The sequence below is a fragment of the Rhyacophila brunnea genome, unplaced genomic scaffold (genome assembly GCF_057557595.1).
Source record: "Rhyacophila brunnea isolate RB1 unplaced genomic scaffold, BYU_Rbru_1.0 scaffold_13, whole genome shotgun sequence".
NCBI lineage: Eukaryota > Metazoa > Arthropoda > Insecta > Trichoptera > Rhyacophilidae > Rhyacophila > Rhyacophila brunnea.
In genome coordinates, this window is record NW_028232785.1 from 14,545,170 (window position 1) to 14,551,781 (window position 6,612).

A 6,612-nucleotide genomic window follows, 5' to 3' on the forward strand; every position below is an offset into this window, starting at 1 on the left:
ACAAATATCCTGGCCTAGGGGCTCGCTTTTCGAAAAATCTTTTTTACACATCCATGGCATGAAAAACAAATTAATTTAAAAATGAATAAATATAATATAAGTAGTAAAAGCTTGTTTATTATTTTTATATTTAAGTTTTCTTCATTTTTGTATTAGTGCCTACATTTTTGACTATTTAAAAAGGTGTCTGAATTATTTAATGAAATAAAGGGGGGAGGCGCCAAGTTTCGATTTTTTTTAAAAAAGGAGGCGTAATAACATTATGTTTGGAAATCACTGATGTATTTGATAGGAACCGTAATTTAATACTTGTGTATTTTTGTAGATACTAAACATTATACTTACCTACATATAATAAAACAATCTTTAGATTTACTAAGGTGGAAGATAACGGTGTGAAAGACCTTTTACTTCAAAAATTGTACTGAATTCCACACCACCGTGGAGGTACAGTTGAATTGCGGGTTTTTTTAAATCTGTGGTTTTCCCATTACGCCTATTTCATTGTACTACGTTTTAACTTAATTTTCTAAGCATAAAATAATATACAAACTACAAATGAATATATCTACATAATATTATCTAATTAAAATTAAAATGGTGACTCATAACTTTATATTATAATATAAAACAACCGAAATAATAAAACTACCTACTATTATATTTCTATGAAAAATACTCACTTTCTGAAATGCAAAATATTAAGAATAACATTACCTTCATAATAGGTATATACAAAAAACATAAAAACATTTTATACATGTGATAGAGGTATTTTTTGCAATTTACATTAAATTTAGTCAATACCATTATGTACGGCCTATGTCCAAAATGGTATACCAACATAAAATGAATTGATTTTACAGACATGGGGTGCAGAGAAATAATATTATATTATGTTTATACCTACATCAGATTGAGTATGATAACATTTTTATAAAAAAATAATATTATTTCGTACTTATGACATTAAAAGCAAAATTAATAATTAGTAGGTAGGTAATCTTAAATGTATTAGTCCTACCTAACTAAAATTCACTAATTTCAGGGACATAATAACATGGAGTTAATGTTATAGTATGATAACCACATGTAAATGCAACAGTTTCAATATAATTAATTATTTAGACATGTACCCACCTACTCACTAATATTATTTTGTATAAAATAAAAAAGATAAGTACAAATAAATATCAGTAAGCAATTATTCATTAGACGTAACCAACTGAAAGAAAGCATAGTGGTTCGTACCACGAGAAAGTCGTGTATACTATTGAAAATACTAAAAATTCTTTCTGCGACTATTGTATACCTAGATACTTCATAAACAAAATAATATCTAGTTGTATTTGAAATGCATGCCCTGACTAAATATTCTTTTCGGGCATAAGTTATTATTAGTAATTTATAACTACAATATAATTTATTATATAGGTAGAATATGCAAGTACTCATAGGCACAAAGCAAACCGACCGCTTGCTGTGCGTTTTTGTGCAGGTCACTCGAGGTAGGTATATTTTCAAATGCACATGTTCCACAAACTGATGTAAACTTTACAGACCTTGTAATAAGGGTTTGTATTCTTCTAAATCTGGGTAAAAAGGTTTTTATGACCTGCCCGAGATACCGGGAATTTCCGGTAAGTGTTGAGGAATAAACGTCATATTAAGCGAAGTTAACATGATAAAATGAACACTAATAATAACATTACATTAAGGGTTAGTTTGGCATTTATCGTCAAATGCAGTAAACATTTTAAACTTCAAGGTTCGTTATGTTATGGGAGGTTTTATACGAGCGCATCAGTCATATAATTAAATTGAACAAACACATCAATTGTTCTTGCTATTCTAAGAAATAACATTTTATAATAGACTCTCACTTTACAAAATTATGATGTGGGTTTCTCTAACGTATATCTTTTTACATAGCCCTATCACTGTCTTATCAAAATATCGATCAGACTTTGGAAATTGATTAATTTTATATAGAAAACATTCAATTAAACTACTTGTGCATTTTTATTTTTACGCATAAGCATTTTATCTACAAATAGCTAAAAGTAGATTTTTCTGTATATAATAATAAATGGGGTATCCATGATTTAAGGGCCTAAATAAAGTGCGAGTCCTTCATGGCAACGGGAGTGTTAAATGCTTTTTCATCGCTTAGTGAGCTATGCGACGCCTTATGAATGTTCATTAAGTCTGACGATGCAAAAATATTTAAACAAATGCAGCATACAAAATTTTCTTTATAAAATACACCTTTTTCTTTATAACAGGAACTAATAACTCAGGATATGTGACATTAGATTGGATTAGATTTTGGCTACTAGTATGACAGTTTGAGTATATTTTTTTTGACATTGCATTGTATTCTTCGGGTTTATTTTTAGTACTTTGTATGTCGATCTGTATATTATTGTCATATAAAGATGCGTGTATTTTTGTCTGCTTCCATGACGATTCGAGGCTCGCAACGTTCGCCGATTCAGCGTTTGCAGTAATAACCTAAAAAATAATAATACTGTTATGTTCATTTTTAACATAATTAACTTTGATACCGCTGGCAACCCCGATTATTATCGATGGTCATGTCGATAGAGCGTACGCGATTAGACAGATGTCGCTGATGGAATTTCCGGCCACAACAGAGGTCGCGAGGTGAGAGAGAAGCAACTTCGCTTTTTGATTCTGTCCGCCGTCTACTACAGTCGTGCTCCGTTTGAGTTTACCCAATACTAATCATGGACGTCACTTAAAGGAGCAAGATGCAGCCGTCGGGTCTGGAGCCTCTGATCGTTCCAATTTGGGTATTTTAAAACTATTATTTGATTCACCATTCTTCCTATGTTTCTTTTCAAACTTAGCTGCTTGTATTTAAAGTTAGTATTTCAAATTTCAGTATCGAGCCGCTTAATAACTTTTTAATGTATTTCTAAATTCTTGCTTTTGCGATAATATAGTTTCTGTAAATTATATAAATCGCTCTTTTGTTTATTGTTCCCAATTCTATATTCCACACTGTTATATTTATTATTGTAATATATTTATTATCTTTCACGGTCTTAAGATCGTGTGGCGTCCAGAAATTTATTATGTACATCTTAAACCATGGATTGCGCGAGCCTTCAGCCGTGTAATCCCTTGTTTTTAATTAAATTTACAGTTGTCAGTTGAGAGATTTCGTAAGAAATATGGAGTTCGGCTTGGAAAAGATCAGGTAACTTACGGCCCTTTTCTCAATAGACAATGGACAATAAAATAAATAATTAAAATATTAATGGCCATCTGTTTAAACCGTAATTCAAAATCAAGCCAGAAAATTGTAATTGTAAATATGAGAGTCGGACGCTGAAATGAATGTATACCTACATATTATACAAAACTAAGGTCTATTGGTTAATAGAAAATCCTCAGGTCACGTGATAGAATGGCACTGGTTTGACATTGTGTTTGTTACTATATGTCTGTACCTATGTGTTATGTGCACGTAACAAATTACTTCAATATGATCATAAGATTAATTATGAGAATGCACTGAGAGGTTTGATTCGAGTGTACTATGTTGAGTAAAGAAGTCGTGACAATAGCAGCACGTCTTGTGACGGACTCGATGGGTTGAGTGTAGATTCATAGATTGTTCTTCTTATTTATATTAATGCAGTATATATATATATATATATATTACCATAGATATTGTCGCAATTTTCAATCAAAATAAACACAACTGGCCTAGTTATGATTGAGGAAACTCTGTTTGTCATTCATTTAATTCTGAGTGGTATGATTACTACAAAGTTATTATTTAAATACGTTAATAGGCAGTTTAAAATTATTTTCCTTAAGAAGGTAGGCTTTAAATAATGGCACAGGTACCTACTATGGAATCTTCAACACTGGTGTGCACAGATTAAAATATATCAATAACATGGCAGTACCTGATTTAGTGGCTTGTTTTCTGAATACGAGCACCCAGGTAGAGACTCCTTTTTGATAATATGGCCATTTGTGTCCTCAAAAAATTCATCCTTGACGTCGACACGTTGAAAATCAGGCTGACATTTTATATTGACGAAATTCGATTCAGTGCCCTGAAAAAAAATATCAAAGTTAATGTGTACGATCATGGAAAGCTAGACTGTTTACCTGTGAATCTGTTAATATAATGTCAATTATGTCCTTCTATGAGCTTATGTATTTTATTATATTTTATTTATTTGTATTAAGGTAGGCTTCGCCTTCGGAACATTATATTTCATGGTTCCGACCATGTCCGATCTTTATAAGATCATATGAGCCTCCATAGAGTGGAGGTTTGTAATAACAGATTTTGTTTTTAGGAGAAATGGATGTCAGCCTCTTGCTCAAGTTATTAGTTCCATTCCCTGACTCATACAGAAATTGAAAAACAAAATGTGTACCTGTCAGACCCAGGATTTCAACCTGCGACCCACGAAGCTATAGGCCGATGCTTAAGCCATCGTGGATACTTCTTTCACAGCGCCATCATTAGATTAGTCGGCAATGATAATAACCATCGAGATTAATAAATTATTTCGATCATAGATATTTCGATATTCACAAATATTTTTTTTTTAATAATTCGCACTTATATTGTCTTTTCTATTTATTATGTAACACCAACTTTCCCCTACCCTATGTATGAGTCTGAAGCATTGAAACGGTTTGCCGGTACCTACATTTACATAAAATGATATTTTTTGCAAAGTGTCAACGCCTTAACAATCATCAAAAACCTTACGTCACCCGACACATTTGCACACTTTAAAGATGGCGGTGCTCGGTGTCGAATAAATTCCCCCCGATGTATTTTAAACTATTAGGTATCTTTATACTATACTAACTATACAATTTAAAATCATTTGAAAAACTAACCTCAAATGTACGACTTCCATCGTCGACACTCTCTTGTTTTATATTAGTGAGGATATCCGGACTGCTGAAATGGATAGTTGACACATCAGACCTGTCCTGCCCTTCTACACCAGATATGAATTCCTCATGCTCTCGTTTCACTTCCATTTTTTGTATTTATTAGAAATATTTCTAGGTATATATTTCTACAAATCGCAGTAAAGCACTGATGTTTCTTTTCGCCATAGACAAAATTATTGCCATTGAACATAATTTTATACTTTCGTAATTTTTTTTTTGTAAGTAGTTACATATTTTTATTATTCAGATAATTTACACTGTAAGTATATAATTTTATTATTTATACGTCAATCATTTAATAACTACCTACATTATGATGAACGTCCTACTATAGTCCGTATATTTAAAAAATATATTTTTAAATGGTCACACAAGAAAAACAGGATGCCGTGCAATGTCTTTGCGGATGCCAATTTAAAACGTTACAATAAAATGATATTGACTGGAGAAAGAGCGTCGAAACTTGGGAACGTCGTCAATACATATTATATTTTAGGTACCTACCTATTTATTTTTTATATAAACCAGAATTGTTGTTTTTATTTAATAAAACACATTTTTTTTATATAGTACTTATTCCACTTTAATTAATATATTAGGACCGGTTTCGTCCGCCTCAGTGGGACATTTTCAACTGAATACATTTTTTTAAAACAATATTTATCAAACAAAATTCAAAGCGATACAAATAATATAACAATAGGTACATAATATTTATCCGTCCAATTATACCTTCCCAATAACAGACTAATTTAAAACTAATGAAGTTGGACATTAATATTTCATACTACGTCAGGGGCATTAAACAAATTATTTAAAATATTAACAAACCACAAAATATGAAACAATCTACACTTACAATAACATTAACATCAACAAATAATTATGATTAGTCAAAATTTACAATAAAAATTTTATAAAAAATAAAATAAAACAATATTATCCATTGAAGTGAGATCGAATAAAAAACAAATACAGCCAAAATATGAGTCAAAATTAAATAAAAATTAAAATAATAAATAATGTACAATATATAAAGTTATGTTATGACAATTCCAAATATTAAATAGGGTATAATAATGGAGAAGACACAAAATATAATTAATCATTTAACAAATTAGAATTGGGCAAAAATTTATACCTATTAATTTCTAGGATTTCCTGTTTATCCAATTTTATAGATTTCTCATTCAAATGCAGGATTTTAAATTTTTTACTGATATTAAAAGAGTGATTATTCAAATTTAAATGATTTCCAAAAGCTGAAGATTCATTACCATTTTTGGCACAGGCTAAATGTTCTTTGATCCTAGTTTTAAAAGAACGTCCCGTTTGTCCAACATATTTGGCATCACAAGAGTCACAACTTAATAGATAAATTCCACTTTGGTTAAGTTTATCTAATCTATCTTTAGTATTCACCAGTATTGAATTTAAATTTTGTGTATTGTAAAATGTTACATTGAAAAGTTTTTTATCTATTTTTCTTGAAATATTCTCAGACACTCTTCCTAGGAAACATAATTTAACCCAGCGTTTTTTAACACTGGCTTCATATATCACTAAGCCAGAAGTCACATCTAATAAAGCTAATTTTTTAGATTTGTTGGCCAGAATGCGATCAATCAAACATGAGTGATAACCGTTATT

The 6,612-nt window shown here is 30.5% G+C and overlaps 1 long non-coding RNA gene across 1 annotated transcript; it reads right to left on the bottom strand.

The window, feature by feature from the left end:
• Nucleotides 1-2,005: 2,005 nt before the first annotated feature.
• On the bottom strand, nt 2,006-5,109 carry LOC147076597 (uncharacterized). The gene is made up of 3 exons (XR_015069888.1): nt 4,903-5,109; nt 3,945-4,097; nt 2,006-2,514 (listed from the first exon to the last, which is right to left on the bottom strand). It is a non-coding gene; the product is annotated as an uncharacterized LOC147076597 (long non-coding RNA).
• Nucleotides 5,110-6,612: the final 1,503 nt, after the last annotated feature.